The following is a 17,069-nucleotide window of genomic DNA, read 5'->3' as shown; positions in this document are numbered from 1 at the left end:
TAAAAGAGCCATAATACTTTGCTGTGGGGAAATCTTTTTCTACCACATCTCTGGCCAGAGTGGAAATTCTGTGGCATAGGCTTCATTCCACATTCTACACTTCCCAAACCGGAGCCTGATGTTCCTGAGGGAAGCTAAACTAAGGACCCCATGCTTCATCTTTTTCTGCCTGGAGACTGATGGTGCTTGGACCTTCTGGTGGAGAAGCACACACTTCTGGCTCTGAGCATGGTACTTTCCAGAGAACCACCTCTCTCATAAAATAACACACACACACACACACACACACACACACACCTTAAAGCATAGAAAACATCTCATCATGGAAGCTGTAGTAAGTCAGTGTATCCTTCTGTCCACACATCTTCACTTGTAAATATTTATTGCAATGAGTCATTGGTCTGGTTCAAGATCTCTGGCTTCTATGACACCATTAATATTGGATCCTTACCAGGACTCCTCCCAGTTATCCTGTTGTTGCCTTGTGTCATGGGGATCCTGTAGCTTTGGATCTACAGTACCAGCTTTCACCCATCCCAACCATTAACAGATGATACAGATTTTGGAGAGGGCCAAATCAGAGCCATAGATCTGGGCCTGTGTGGTAGCAGAGCTGATCAGGGCACCAGCTCTCCCTTATCCACATCACCAGGGCAAATGCCCTAGCACTGGTAGAGCTAGGCCACACAGTATTGCCATTGGCAGGGGGCAAGATCAGCTCTTCTGTTCTTTTGTCCTCATGCTGGCTCACTTGCACCAACACCTCCAGACATAGCTCCTATGTGCTGCTCAGTTAAGCGGAGCCTACTCTCCCAACTGCTACAAACTGTGAGGGACTAGGCCAGCTCTCTAGCCCTCACACCCTTGGGGCTGGCTTACCCATGCCTTTGTCATCTGGGCCAGCTCCACTGTGTTGCCCGGGACAAAGTGCAGAGCCCACTCTCCTGAGCACTACAGTCAGTAAAGAGACAGGGATAGCTCTCCTGCATTCATGTCCTTGGACCAGCTCTCCTACTATTGCAAGTGGGGCATCACACCCCACACCCAAACCACTTCATGGCAGATAAGTGGCAGGGCCAGCTCTCAGGGTGGCTCTCCTGCATCCCCTCCACCAAGGGCAGCTGTATTGTGCTGCCCAGGGGAGGTGCAGGACCCACATTTCCAAGTGCTGCAGCCTGTGAAGGGTAACTTACCCACTCTCATGACCCTGGAGCCAGCTCCTGACTGCTGCAGTTGGTGAGGGGTGGGTGGTGGTAGAGGGCAGCACACCCACATGCAGGCCACCTTATGGATGAGTGGTAGGACCAGCTTTCCCATGTTTTTGCCCTTGGGGGTGGCTCATCTGTATTATCCCCACCAGGGTCAGCTCTGTTGTCTTGTCCAGGCAAGGCTCAGGGCCTGCTCTCCTGACTGCTGTGTGTAGTGAGGGGCCTGGATAGCTCTCCCATGCTCATGACCTTGTGCACAGCTTTCCTCACTGCCAGAAGTGGCGGGGGGGCATCACCTTTGCACCTGTGCCGCTCCATGGTGGGGTCAGCTCTCTCACACTCATGCCCTATGTACCTGTTCTCCCACATCCTTGCCACCAGGCCCAGCTCTACTGTGGTGAAGCTGGTAAGAGGCAGAGCTAGTTCTGCACAGTCCCTGGACATCCTGTGGTCCCCAGTGGCTGTTCCAACCAAGGATTTGCTCATGTTCTCTAGTGGTAATATGAACTATGGACATCAACACTGACCCCTGCCATTGTGCATCCACGGACTCAGACACGGCTGGAACCTCACCATAGCTCCAGGTGGCAGGGCTGGCCACTCACAACAGGCTACTCCTCTCCACCCTTGCATCTCCAGTTCCATCTTTCTTCATAATGCTCAAGCCGCTCCACTTCTCTTTCCCTCCCATCTGTCCCCACATACTTGCACATTGTGGCGGCTCCTGCTGTGCCTGGCCACACAGCTGGTGGGCCCCGGCATGACATTCTTCATCCATACTGTGTGGTATGGCATCAAGCAGGTGTCTACAGCCATGGGTCGGAGGGCAGAACTGTGGGTGGCATGATGCCTGGAGGTCTCCGTCTGTCTTCTTTCTCCCAAGTCATGCTGTGGAGTGGTAGGTGGGGCTCTGTGTGTCCGTGGTGGAGGACAGGTCTGTGGGCGTCTTTCCCATTAGCACATGACATGGCAGAATGCAGGTCTCTGTCTGCTTCCTCTCAAGCTGTAGTGCCTGGATTTGATTAGATTAGATTAGATTGGTTTTTATGTATCTAGGCATAAACATCTTTGGCCACCAAATCAGGCATCAAGCTAGGATGAACAAAGGATGGTCATCTGCTCTATGCCTGACTGATATAAGAACACCACCACCAACAAGGTGTCTCTTTGCCGATTGCAGGGGTGGGGAGTTTGGCTTTTATGCTGCCCTGTATGCTGGAAATGGCACCTGCTTAGCTATGGTAGGTTAATACTATTTCTTCAGTGGGACTTAACATCATTCATGGGTTGATTCTGACCATTACTTTGATATTACAATTGTGTTTCATTGACTCTGACTTGAATACATTAAGATCATTGGTATTTTGTTTCTTTGGATTCAGCCAGTATATCTGATTATGAGATGATCCTGATTCTAGATTTTCCATATCTTGCTCTTGTGTTGAATGTAAATTCTCTATGGGTAGATACAGTTTGCCTATGGATTGATGTTTAGATTCCTGGACTATCTTGTAGCTTCTGTGGCAGTTATCATCTTTTCTGTTTGTACTAGATCAGACTCTATAATCATATTTCACCTATTTATCTGCCTTCTGTTTATCCTTCACCAGCCTTGAGAGGAGTATAATTGGACTTCCCTTGTCTACTTATAATGGATCCAAATTGTATACAATGATGTGTCTGACTCTTTTGTAGCCATCTCTGCCTGTCCATATAAAAATTGTATGCTTTGGTAATATATTTTGGCTGTTCATGGCTAGTCCTTCCAGTTTAAGATTCTGAGTGTCTAGGTCTGTCTTCTGCCTCTCTGTCTGAACTTTTTCTAATCATGTTCAGACCATCCATGGACTGACTGACATTGACTTTCTACATGAGCCTTCTGATTATATCAGTATCAGCACTATCCTGAGACCCCTGGTGTTCCAGACAGGTAGATGCAGAAAATCTCTGTAAGCAGGTCTGAAATATCTAGAAGTGTCTTCTGGTTGTTTACAATGAGATAAAATTTTTGCTGTTGTTATACTAGACTCTTTTATCCTTGGATGGATGTAGTGTATTCCCGGTCATGTTGATATCCTGAAAGCTTACAACCATCTTTCTAACTCTCCACAGCTGTTATAAATAAAAAAAGCACTTAAGAGATGGTAGCACTGCCATATCCACTGGAAACGGTGAGAGTCATGAAGCCAGCACAGCTGCTTGACACAGATCCAGCAAAGCTGAGCAGATTGCTACAATCACTGTCTTTCATTCTCTAACTTTTGGTTTTTGGTTTCTGTGTGTTGCATTCTTTGGGGACTTTATGCACTATGATTCATTTTATGTCTTTTCCTGGGAAAAATTATGTCTGAGTCTTTTTTTGAAAATCCTAGAATTAACTTTACCTAGCAGCTATTTGGAAGTCTTCCTTGTTCTGTGGAGATCATTAAGCACAGATAAGTGCATAGCGAGATGAGGCCATTGCTCCAGGAATCTTCTTGGCATATCTGCCCCTGAGCAAACTCAAGCAGTGTAATTGGTGCAGGTCAACGGAAGCAATTGCCAAACTCTGACTGGCCAAGAGAGTAGGTTACAGGTTCAAGAGCTCTTTCTTATTATAGGTATAGAGCTCTTTGAAAATGTAGTTAAAGATAGGGGTTGTACAGGGTACACCCTTGGAGGAATAAAATTTGGCAAATAAGATAGACTAAAAACAAAAAAAGTCTTTTTTTTTTTTTTTTTTTACTTTAGAGAGTAGATGATAAAACATACTGTTGCAGGATATTTGATCACATTGGGAACCCAAGATTGTGTTATTTACTGGAAAAACCTGTTTTTAGTTGTGTGTCCCACCCTTGGCACACAGCTTTAATACAAGAGCTTTTTGTTTGAATACTGTAAACAGGATTAAATAAAGTCAACCATACGTCAAGAGGTGGACGAAGCAACCAGTTGACAGGTAGTGAACATAGGAATCAGCAATCAAGAAGGAGGAAATCGTGAAATTTGCAGGCAAATGGTGGGATCTAGAAAAGATCATCCTGAGTGAAATATCCCAGAAGGAGAAAGACAAACATGGTATATACTCGCTTATATAGACCTATAAGATATGATAAACATAATGAAATTTATACACCTAAAAAAGATAATCAAGAAAGCGAACACAGGGTAAGATGATCAGTCCTCATCCAAATGGGATGTGCATTGAACATATGACAGGAGTCTACTGAGCGCATCTGAAAGACTCTACCTAGCAGTGTTTCAAAGCAGATACTAAGACTCATGACCAAACCTTTGGCAGAGTACAGGGAATCATATGAAAGAAGGGGAGTTAGTATGATGGGGAAAGGATAGGAGCACCACAAGGACCAAATATATCTGGGCACAGGGTCTTTTCTGAGACTGACATTCAACCAAGGACCATGTATGGTTATAACCTAGAACCTCTGCTCGGATGTAGCCTGTGGTAGCTTAGTAACCAATTGGTTTCACATAGTAAGGGGAACAAGGACTATTTCTAACAGGAACTCAATGGCTGGCTCTTTGACCTCCCCACCCCCGAAGGAGGAGCAGTCCTGTTAGGCCACAGAGGAGGGCTTTGCAGCCAGTCCTGAAGATACCTGATAAAACAGGGTCAGATGAATGGGGAGGAGGTCCTCCCCTATCAGTGGACTTGGAAGGTAGCAGGGAGGAGATGAGGGAGGGAGGGTGGGATTGGGAGGGAATGAGGGAGTGGGATACAGCTGGGATAGAGTTAACAAAATGTAACTAATAAGAAAAAAATAAAATTAATTAAAAAAAAAAAAGGAAAAAGCCATAGAGAGGAAGAGGAAGTCAGGAGCATGGTTTGAGAGATGCACAGAAAGTAGAAGGGAGGAACATTCATTTTTTTCTCCTTTTTATTCTTATTAATTATAGTTTGTTCACTTTGTATCCCCCCTGTAGCTCCCTCCTTCCTCTCCTCCCAATCCTACCCACCTTTCCCCTTCTCCACCCATGTCCCTCCCCAAGTCCACTGATAGGGGAGGTCCTCCTCCCCTTCCTTCTGATCCAAGTCTATCAGGTCTCATCAGGACTGGCTGCATTGTCTTCCTCTGTGGCCTGGTAAGGCTGCTCCCTCCTCAGGGGGAGGTGATCAAAGAGCAGGCCAATCAACAACAGAACCAAAATATCTGGTCACAGGGGTCTTTTCTGAGACTGATGCTCCAACCAAGGACCATGCATGGAGATAACCTAGAACCCCTGCACAGAAGTAGACCATGGCAGTTCAGTGTCCAAGTGGATTCCATAGTAATGGGAATAGAGGCTATCTCTGACATGAGCTGAGGGACATTCATTTTGAAGGAGGTTGTTTGAGAAGGTTTGGGAGAAGTGACATTCTGAGATGTCTGGTGAGGAGGAAGGTCAGCTGGGAGCTTTCTCTGCCTCTCTGTGCTAGCAGGCTTTTACCCCAGTATCTGGCTCCTGAGTCTTTATTGGTAAAATTAAATGATTGAGATTTTGTTAAAAAGAACACATATAGAAAAAAGAGTTAGGTATTAGTATTTGCTTTTCACCAAAAGACTAGTTCATATAGTTTCTGTGTGTCTGGAGAACTTTAAAACTGCAAACACTGCCAGGCTAAAGTAGACTGTAGTAAATGTATTTGTTTTGGCAGAGACAGTTTTTTTTTTTTTTTAGATTCTTTAAATTGGAGTTATAGGGCTAATACTAAGAATAAAATATGTTCTGTTTGTATTTTCTAATTGTAACTGAACTTGTAACCCTGGATATGTAATGAAAAATTAAACACATACTCTGTATCACTTGGATAATCATTGGTCTTTCTTCTGTGAAACTTGTAGAAATAATGAAACACCTGGTTGCTAGTCAGTTAGAGCTGCTGAATTCCCCTGACCATAGTCTGGCTCCCTCCCTCCCCTGTTGACTCCCTATCTACTCTGTGGCTGCCCTGTCAGCAATGATCCTCTGACCCTGCAAGCAGCAGAAGGCCTGGAAGGCCCCCTTGGCAAGATGGGCTTATTTGGGCTTAGAATTTGGGAGGATACAGTTCATTATCATAAGGAAAGTAAAATGACTGGTCCCATTGTGTCTGTAATTAGGAAGGTGAGAAATGAATATTGATTCTCAGATGCTTTCTCAATTTTATTCAGCCTGAGACCCCATCCTGTGGGGATAAGGCTGCTCAAATTCAGGGTGCATTTTCCTTCTTCAGTTTAAACCCTTCTGCAATATCTCCACTAAGAAACGTGTTTGTATACTGCTTCTAAATTCTTTAAAATTGACAGTGGAGACTAACATCATACTTGTCTTCCTCTTGCGTTGAACCGTACTCAAAGTGACTATGGACAAAAGCTGACAGTCCATTTTCTTCTATTATCACTATATTGACACTAATTGAACATCTGTTTTCTGCTTATACTTTGGGCATAAACCCCAAATATATATATTTCATGGGATGTTACTGATTCTTTGTGTGTTCTGGCAGGGTTCCAGACTGTTGTTGCACTTGTCTTCAAGCATCTGTAGTTATCTTCTGAGTGTTCATGGTTCTGTATCTTTCTTTTTATTGGATTCAGCTTCTCCATGCTTAGAACCAAACTACCCATGAATTTATGTCTGACCTTGAGAAAATACTGTTGGTTTACAGCTGTCTTCTCTTTCTTCATAACTGGACATTTGACTGATATGATTATTGTATCTGGATCATCAGTGGTTTAGACCAACCAGTAGTGGATGTCTGGCTCTGACAAGGCTTAGAATTATACTTTATAAAGACTACACAACACTTATATAATTTATGTCTTAATTCCCCTACAACTGGACCTTTATTTTTCTTTGTGATATATTCTACTACTTTTTCTACAGACTGCCCAAGGATTGAACCATGTCTTCCAGATTGACTTAATCATCATTATCTGAAGATACACCCTTGATGTCTGCTTATAACAAATCTAGAATGTGTTAGTAATAGTTGTCTGTAAGCTTAGTCAAAATCCGTAGTGATACCTTTAGACTGTTCATAAGCAAACCCATTTCTGTTTCTTGGGTTCAATTAGATTCTTCATTGAAAGATCTGGATTGCCAGTGAGTAGATGACAATATTTGATGATCTCAGTTTTAAAAAGAAAATTTGCACATAAAGGTGTTTATTTCCCGTACGTCAGCAGGGTGGTGAATAGATGGAAACAAGGCCCATAAACTTAGGAGAGGGTCAATCACTTTCAGACAATTTTAGATTTAGACATTTAACTAAACTGAACTATTTTTTTAACATTGTAAACAAGTTTTCTGCAAAAGCAAAATATATTAAAACTGTTCAATTCACTTTAAAATATGATTTAAATTTGTGTTTTGTACTTCTTTAAATGCCAAATTTTCTTTGGCAAATCAGTTCAACGTGCTGAATTTCATTTCAAAGCATTGTTTACACAATAGAGTGCCATAAGTTGACATCCTCTATGCTCCAGTGGCTTATGTCTTCCATATAAAACATATATCTTTATTGAATTGCCATTCTCAAAGATATTCTGCATAGGACCTAGAGGTTTGGGTCAGTAACCTTATGTATGCAGGGCTTCAGTGTATGCAAGGCCCTGTGTTCAGTCCCCCGCTCTGAGAGCAAAGTGGAGCATAGCAGAACAGACAGTGTGCCCCCAGGTGTATAGGTCATGAAAATCATGACCTGCATGCTTGCAAGTCTTCTTCATTTCTTTTTTTTATTTTATTATTTTTTTTTATCAGTTACATTTTATTAACTCTGTATCCCAGCCATGTCCCGATCCCTCATTCCCTCCCAGTCCCTCCCTCCCTCCCTCATCTCCACCGTGCCCCTTTCCAAGTCCACTGATGGGGGGACCTCCTCCCCATTCATCTGATCCTGTTTTATCAGGTATCTTCAGGACTGGCTGCAAAGCCCTCCTCTGTGGCCTAACAGGACTGCTCCTCCCTTCGGGGGTGGGGAGACCAAAGAGCCAGTCATTGAGTTCCTGTTAGAAATAGTCTCTGTTCCCCTCACTTTGGGAAACCAATTGGTTACTGAGCTACCACAGGCTACATCTGAGTGGAGGTTCTAGGTTATATCCATACATGGTCCTTGGTTGAATGTCAGTCTCAGAAAAGACCCTGTGCCCAGATATATTTGGTCCTTGTGGAGCTCCTATCCTTTCCCCATCAGACTAACTCCCCTTCTTTCTTATGATTCCCTGTACTCTGCCAAAGGTTTGGTCATGAGTCTTTGCTTTGAAAACACTGCTAGTTAGAGTCTTTCAGATGCGCTCAGTAGACTCCTGTCATACGTTCAATGCACATCCCATCTGTCTTTCTAAACGAGGATTGATCATCTTACCCCATGTCCGCTCAATTGATTATCTTTTTTAGGTGTATAGATTTCATTATGTTTATCATATCTTATAGGTCTATATAAGTGAGTATATCCCATGTTTGTCTTTCTCCTTCTGGGATATTTCACTCAGAATGATCTTTTCTAGATCCCACCATTTGCCTGCAAATTTCATGATTTCCTCCTTTTTGATTGCTGAGTAGTATTCCATTGTGTAAAAATACCACAATTTCTGTACCCATTCCTCCGTTGATGGACATCTGGGTTCATTTCTTAACTGCATCACTTCTTCCGTAGTGGTCTATCGCTTATCTAAAGTTTGGTTTCATGCAGCTGAATGAAACTTTGAAAGCAATTGCTCGCAACAGCTTCTCTTCAGATTTACTGACAAATGTAACCTACATAAGTCATTTTTTTTTTCTCTTTGCATTTTTTGTTTTTAAGACAAGAACTATTCTGTAGCCTGGCTGTAGCCCAGAATGGTTTAGACTTCATGTTGTCCAGCCTGGCCTCAAACTCATGCCAATTCTGCTTCAACCACAAAATTCTGGGATTATAGGTATGAACTACCATATGTATATGCTTTCTTTGATCTAAACATTTTGGCTGACTTTAGCTTGAAAAAAAGTCTTCATTCTCCTAAACCTGCTTCACCACTTCAGCTTTTTCTCTAGTTAGTACTCTCATTATCAAAATAAGTTATGAAGAATACTGTATGACCCAATATCAAGTGATTCAAATTCATATGATATTCTTGGAAGTTTTTTAAAAAATGATGCACTCAGATCCATTTTTATTTATTTACAACCTTCCTGATATTTCAAATATTTTCTTCTATTGAAGATACTGATTTATCTGAAAATATCTGATTATCTTTTATTTTTCTATTTGAAATGTTTTTCTGCACTACAATAGGAATTGAATGAAAGTCTTTATTGTTTCCGTGTGCTAGTCTCAGTAGGTTCTGTATACTCCTTGATTTTTATCAAAGAAACTTTTGTGAATGTACAAAAGACTTTAATTAAGCTGGAAATTTCCTTTAACTGCACCTAATTGTAATTTATTCTTGAGCTTTTTGTAGTTTTCTATTTACCTGGAGACACAGAACTCAACAGTTTTTATGACAAATTCATCCCACAAACACTTTTTTCTGCTTTTATTTATAAAAAAATTATCATCAGATATCATCAGAATATCTGTCCCCAGAACACCCCAGTCTGATTTTGACTATTCATGGCTAAGAGTATCTTTTAAAAAAAGATTAATTAATTAACTAACTGACAATGTATATGCATATGTACATATGTCCAGTGGCCAGAAGAGGGCACCAAGTGGCCTTCTCTATCATTTTTTTTGTCTACTGCTTTGATGTAGCTTTTCTCCTTGAACACAACTGCACCACCCTGAATGCACCCGATCTCGTCTCCTTGGACATGAAACTCATGTTTTTCTTGGTTAGAGGTAGAAGAGGACAAGTCTGAGTGATCCCATCTTTATACCCTGCTTAGAGTTGGGCTTTGTACATGGGTAGTGGGATGATCTGTGCTCTGATCATTATGATTGCTAAGCAAGTGCTCTTAACCACCGAGCCATCTCAGCCCCTGTATCATTTAAAATATTTCATCATGTTGCATCTAGCCTGCCCATGTTTACACACAGCTTGAGTGTAGGAAGCACAACTGTCTGTCCAAATCTGCCGGTTGTTGTTTTTCAATGAGTTGATTAAAATTAGATTTCTGTTTATGATGTATCTGAACTGTATGGAGAATGATGAATGTCAGTGAGAAGACATTGGTGTAATGAGTTCTTTACTAATGGACTGGCTGAATCTGGATTTTCTGTGACTGTCCATATCTGGAGCCTTGATAAGTTTTTTTTTTCTTCCAGTTTTCTATTGTTTATGGCTAATCTAAACTGTGAGTTGCTGTCGTCTGAGTTTTTGACTGTCTTTCATTATAATATTGACTATACCTAGGTACTTTTGTCCACTTGTATTGTCAATACATTATAGATACTGGTTGGGTATGATATAATCCTGATTATTTCGTGCTTCTTCCTGATAGCTCATGATTGGATTGATACCCTTCTGTTGCATAGAATCTCACTGTCTATGATGAGGCATTTGGCCCTACTGAGATTTGATAGTCTAGAAATTCTACCTGTTCAATTGTGGTTAGAATTTTTACTTTCCTCTTGTGTTGACTCCGTATTGCCTTTGGTTATGGTCTGATCATGGATATACATTGACTATTCTTCTGAATCCTGTGACTACTCCTTACTGCTCTGGATTCTTATAGGACTGATAAGTGTCAAAGAAAACTAAGTGAAGAATGTGTGTGTATATGTGTGTGTGTGTGTGTGTGTGCGTGTGCGTGTGCGTGTGTGTGTATAGAGAGAGAGAGAGAGAGAGAGAAAAGATAAATAACAAAAATCTGGAGCCCTTCCTTAGGGTGATAAGTCAAGCTGAGGAAGCCAAACAAACCAAGGTGGTGGCAGTAGACTGAGAGGATCCAGCAGAAAATGGTATAATGAAAGCAAAAAAAGCTAATTATGTATGTGGACCTATCTGCATTGCCCCCGTGGCACGCCTGGGTTGGCTACCCAGAGGCTATTTAAGCTGTGGGCTGGCTTTCCCCGGGGTCCGAGGATTGTTAAATGTTCCTGAATAAACTGCATTGAAAAAAAAACAAACAAACAAACAAAAAACAAAAAACAAAAACAAAAAAAGCTAATTATGCTAAATGCTGCTATTATATCAAGAAATTGAAATGACTCTTGAATGTGATAGCATGGAAATTATCCACCTATATGCCTGACATTTTCACATGTTTGTAGGTATTTGAAATGTATCATGATTCTGGCTATTAGGAATAAAGCTGCTACAAACATGGTTGAGCAAATGTCCTTGTTGTATACTTGAGCATATTTTGGATATATGCCTAGGAGTGGCATAGCTGGATCTTGAGGTAGTACTATTCCTATTTGTCTGAGAAAGTGCCAAATTGATTTCCAAAGTGGTTGTACAAGTTTACATTGCTACCAGCAATGGAGGAAGGTTCCCCGTTCTTCACATCCTCTCCAGCATGTGTAGCCAGAACCTGGAAACAGCCCAGATGTCCCTCAACTGAGGAATGGATACAGAAATTGTGGTACATTTGCACAATGGAATACTATTCAACAGTTAAAAACAAGGAAATCATGAAATTTGCAGGCAAATGGTGGGAACTAGAAAAGATCATCCTGACATCCCCGAAGCAGAAAGACACACATGATATATACTCACTTATAAATGAATATTAGACATACAATATAGGATAAACATACTAAAGTCTGTACACTTAAAGAAGCTAAGCAAGAAGGAGGACCCTGGGTAAGATGATCAATCCTCATTCAGAAAGGCAAATGGGATGGACTTCGGAAGAGGGAGAAAACAGGGAACAGGACAAGGGACAAGAGCCTGCCAGAGAGGGCCTCTGAAAGACTCTACCCAGCAGGGTATCAAAGCAGATGCTAAGAATCATAGCCAAACTTTGGGCAGAAAGCATGGAATCTTATGGAAGAAGGGGGAGATAGAAAGACCTGGAGGGGACAGGAGCTCCACAAGGAGAGAAACAAAACCCAAAAATCTGGGTACAGGGGTCTTTTCTGAGACTGGCACTCTAACCAAGGACCATGCATGGTGATAACTTAGAACCCCGGCACAGATATAGCCCATGGCAGCTCAGTGTCCAAGTGGGAACCCTAGTAAGGGGAACAGGGATTGTCTTTGACATGACATCAGTGGCTGGCTCTTTGATCACCTCTTCCTGAAGGGGAAGCAGCCTTATCAGGCTATAGAGAAAGACAATGCAGCCAGTCCTGATGAGACCTGATAGGCTAGGGTCAGAGGGAAGGAGAGGAGGACCTCCCCTATTAGTGGACTTGGGAAGGGGCATCAGAGGAGAAGAGGGAGGATGGGTGGGATTGGGAGAGGACGAGGGTGGGGCTGCAGCAGGGATACAAAGTGAATAAACTGTAATTAATAAAAAAAAATTACAAAGGAAATGTAACAAGACCAAAACAGCACTTCTGATTTCTCTTTCAGTAAATTATACTGCACTCATTGTTACCAAATAAGGAGACATATAAAAGTTTAACATCTTTGATATTGTTTCATCATTGTCTTGTATTCTTTTTTTCAACTTTTATATATAGTCTACTAGCAAATCCTATTATACTTCTCTTCAAAGTATCCCCAATTCCTTTCAAGTCCATGACATCTACTTAGTCCATGCTACCATCATCCAAGATACACCATGACAAAGTCTTCCTTATTTCTTGTTTTTTATTTCAAAATCTACTATATATACAACATCAGCATAAGATTTTTAAAATATAAATCAGAGTATTGGTTCTCTCTTAACATATTGCAAATTTCTCCTTTATACTATATGAATGGTGGATTCAGTTTTCTGTTTGTCTTTGAGATTTGATGCCCATCTACCTCTTTGATTTCATTTTGTTTCTCTCCTCCTCTCCCGTTTTTCAATAGACTATACACAGTGACCTTCGAGCCCAGAATTATGTAGTGTCTGTTTTGTCTGCTCCTTCTTGAGTACTTTATGCTCTAACTTGCTTTTAGATTTACTTTTCTCCACATAGACGGCTTTGAAGTCTGCTATATGTTTAAACGATGCCTTTTCTTTCTTTCTACTTAGATACTGTGACATATTTATTTTCTTTATAGTACTTTATTTTCATCTGAAGTTCATTTTGTATCGTTATCCCACTGCAAACTATGTAAGCTCTGTGGGAGCAGAGATTCATGCCTGGTAAGTACTGTGGACTCAGAAATCTAGATTAGGGCCTAGTCGATACCTGTCAACGTTTATTGCCTGAATAAACAAATGAATGTTTTAACCTATGTAGTATCTTCTTCATTTTTCTTTAGCATCACTGTTTCCATTTTGTGTGTTTAGCATATCATTCAATTCAATGTACATAATGCATATGTTACATTGAATTATGGTTGATATTTTTGTGGGACTGTTTCATAAAATAAGTGTTTTTTTGCTTTACAGAAGGTTTTCACTTTCATGAAGTCCCATTTATTGATTGTTGATCTTAGAGCCTGTGCTGTTGGTGTTCTGTTCAGGAAGTTGTCACCTGTGTCAATGAGTTCTAGGCTCTTGCCCACTTTTTCTTCTAACCAATTTAGTGTGTCTGGTTTTATGTTGAGGTCTTTGATCCACTTGGACTTTAGTTTTGTGCAGGGTGATAAATATGGATCTATCTTCATTTTTCTGAATGTAGACATCCAGTTGGACCAGCACCATTTGTTGAAGATGCTATCTTTTTTTCCATTGAATGGTTTTGGCTTCTTTGTCAAAAATTGAGTATCCATAGGTGTGTGGGTTTATTTTTGGGTCTTCTGTTTGGTTCCATTGATCTACTATTCTGTTTCTATGCCAATACCATGCGGTTTTAATTACTATTGCTCTGTAGTACAGCTTGATATCAGGGATGGAGATGCCTCCAGATGATCTGTTGTTGTACAGGACCGTTTTGGAAATTCTGGATTTTTTGTTTCTCCATATGAAGTTGTGCTTCCTCAAGATCCAGCTATACCACTCCTAGGCATATATCCAAAAGATGCTCAAGTACACAATAAGGACATTTGCCAAATCATGTTTGTAGCAGCTTTATTTGTAATAGCCAGAACCTGGAAACAATGCAGATGTCCCTCAATTGAGGAACGGATACAGAAATTGTGGTATTTTTAATTTTTTTTCAATGCAGTTTATTCAGGAACCTTGAACAATCATCTGACCCTGGGTAAAGCCAGCCCACTTTAAATAGCCTCTGGGTAGCCAACCTCAGCATGCCACGTGGGCAATGCAGATAGGTCCACATACATGGAAGCAAGCCAGATCCTCAGCCTTAGCCAAATGTGGAGTTGTTTGTGACAGAGAGCACTCACCATGGGGAAGGTGGAAGGCGGAAACCAGCTCCATCTTTCAGGCGTGGCATTCCGCAGCTCTCTACAGTTCCCCCTTTTTGTTTTGGACGCATCAGGCAAGAGTAGAGGTCTGATCTCTGATATTAGAAATAAATTGGGACTTTGTACTGATGTTCATTTAGGTGTCATCCACCCAAAGATCATCAGACCCGTCCGATACCTTTTTCTCAGAGGCGGGACCTGGGGCATCAAACCCGCATGCAATCAGACATGCTCTTCTCTGGGTCCAAAGCGGCTGACCCTGAGTGCAGTGTGACCATTCAGGCCTTTACAGCCATTGAAGCAGAACAGTCTCCCCAAGCATGGTTGGCTACCATAAAAAGCCAAAATGTTATGCTCAGGATGCGAGGCTAAGCACTACTTTTAATTTTTTTGAAAAATATTTTTTATTTTAATTTTCATTAATTATACTTTATTTACTTTGTATCCCCCCATAGCACCCTCCCACCTCCCCTCCCAATCCTCCTTCCCCTTCTCCATGCTTGCCCCTCCCCAAGTCCACTGATAGGGGAGGTCTTCCTCTCCTTCCTTCTGATCCTAGTCTATCAGGGTTCATCAGGAGTGGCTGCATTGTCTTCTTCTGTGGCCTGGTAAGGCTGCTTTCCCCCTCCCCAGGGGGTGTCAATAGAACAAAAAGAATCTAGAGATTGGGAAAAGATCTTCACCAATCCTACATTCAACAGAGGGCTAATATCCAAAATAAATATTGAACTCAAGAAATCAAACACCAATAAACAAAACAAATCAATTGAAAAAATAGGGCACAGAACTAAAAAGAGGAATCTTGAATAACCAAGAAGCACTTAAAGAAATTGGTACTTTTACACAATGGAATACTACTCAGCAATTAAAAACAAGAAAATCATGAAATTTGCAGGCAAATGGTGGGACCTAGAAAAGATCATCCTGAGTGAGGTATCCCAGGAGCAGAAAGACACAGACGTTATATACTCACTTATATAGACCTCTAAGATAGGATAAACATGCTAAAATCTATACACCAAAAGAAGATAAACAAGAATGAGGCCCTGGAGTAAGATGATCAATCCTCACTTAGAAAGACAAATGGGATGGACAAGTAACAGGACAGGAGACTACCACAGAGGGCCTCTGAAAGACTCTACCTAGCAGTGTATCAAATCAGATACTAAGACTCATAACCAAACCTTCAGCAGAGTGCAGGGAATCATAAGAAAGAAGGGGGAGTTAATATGACCTGGAGAGGACAGGAGCTCCACAAGAACCAAATATATCTGGGCAGAGGGTTTTTTTTTTTATGTTTTTTTTATGTTTCTCCAACCAAGGACCATGTATGGATATAACCTAGAACCTCTGCTCGGATATAGCCCATGGTAGCTCAGTATCCAAGTGGGTACCCTAGTAAGGGGAACAGGGACTATTTCTGACACGAACTCAATGTTTTGGTTTTTTTTTTACTTCAATTTTAAAAACATTTGTTTATTGTGTACATATGTGTGTGTGAATGCAGATGTTGTGGGTCATGATACAAACATGGAAGTCAGAAGACAACCTTGAGTGTACACTCGTGCCTTCTACTTTATGACAGGTTTCCTTGCCATTATCACAGTGCAGGCCAAGCTAGCCATTTTAACCATGGGTTCTTCATTTTAAGAATGTTCATTTTATTTAAGGAACTTCTTTGTGTTAAATACTCTTTTGTTTTCTTATCAGTATTAGCTTTTTTTTTTTTTTTTTTTTTTTTTTTACATTCTCCCTCTTACCTGCTCCCTCCTTTTGTCTCCAGAGGTTTGGGTCTTTTCTCAGTTAATGAGACGATATATCTTGCTTGAAAAATTTATCTGATGCTCTTCAGTAGACTGGTAGGGTTCTGCCCCTACAATTGACATATTTCTAGGTCCTGTTCGTTATTAGGTTACTAAAGCTTATCAGTTGGTTATGTGATTCCGAGTACATGAAGACTATATTGGCTGTAATAAAAGAGTGGGAAAGTCCAGTAGAAATAGTATTAATCCTGATAAATGTTTAAGTGAGAGTTTGGGAATAGCAGTATAGGTAAAATATATGAAGCTTACTACCTCTGTCTCTATCATCTCCGTATGAAAAAGATTGCATAGGGCTGGAGACGTGGCTCAGCAGTTAAGAAAGAGTATTGTCTGCTCTTCAAGAGGTCCTGAGTTCAATTTCTGACAACCTTATGGTTGCTTACAACTATCTATACTGGAATCTGATGCCCTCTTCTGGGCACTCAGATTGAGCACTCATTCACAAAGTAAATGAATCTTAAAAAAATGAGATTGTATATATGTGTCTATGTGTGGTAATATACCATAGATATATTGCCTTATGGCTCTTCCCTCTTCCCCCACTTTCCACTGACTTCTGGAGAGCTTCTTAGTCTTCTGACTAAGACTTCTGAGTCCATTTTGTTTCCTTATCTTTACAATCAGGATAATAAGTTTTTAAGGGATATTAAAGAGTAAGTAAGTAAATTATACTTATTATATGGCATTTTTTTTTGGCCAGCAGTTTAGTTATGTGCTTATAGCTTTTATATAATCAT

General features: G+C 41.0%; 1 non-coding gene across 1 annotated transcript; it reads right to left on the bottom strand.

Moving 5' to 3' along the window:
• Window positions 1-2,252: 2,252 nt before the first annotated feature.
• LOC132646170 (small nucleolar RNA SNORA48) lies at window positions 2,253-2,393 on the bottom strand. Its single transcript, XR_009584295.1, has one exon. It is a non-coding gene; the product is annotated as a small nucleolar RNA SNORA48 (small nucleolar RNA).
• Between the last annotated feature and the right edge of the window lie 14,676 nt (window positions 2,394-17,069).

The sequence above is a fragment of the Meriones unguiculatus genome, chromosome 10 (genome assembly GCF_030254825.1).
Source record: "Meriones unguiculatus strain TT.TT164.6M chromosome 10, Bangor_MerUng_6.1, whole genome shotgun sequence".
In the NCBI taxonomy this organism is placed as follows: Eukaryota; Metazoa; Chordata; class Mammalia; order Rodentia; family Muridae; genus Meriones; species Meriones unguiculatus.
This window is presented reverse-complemented; position numbering and strand designations above follow the sequence as displayed.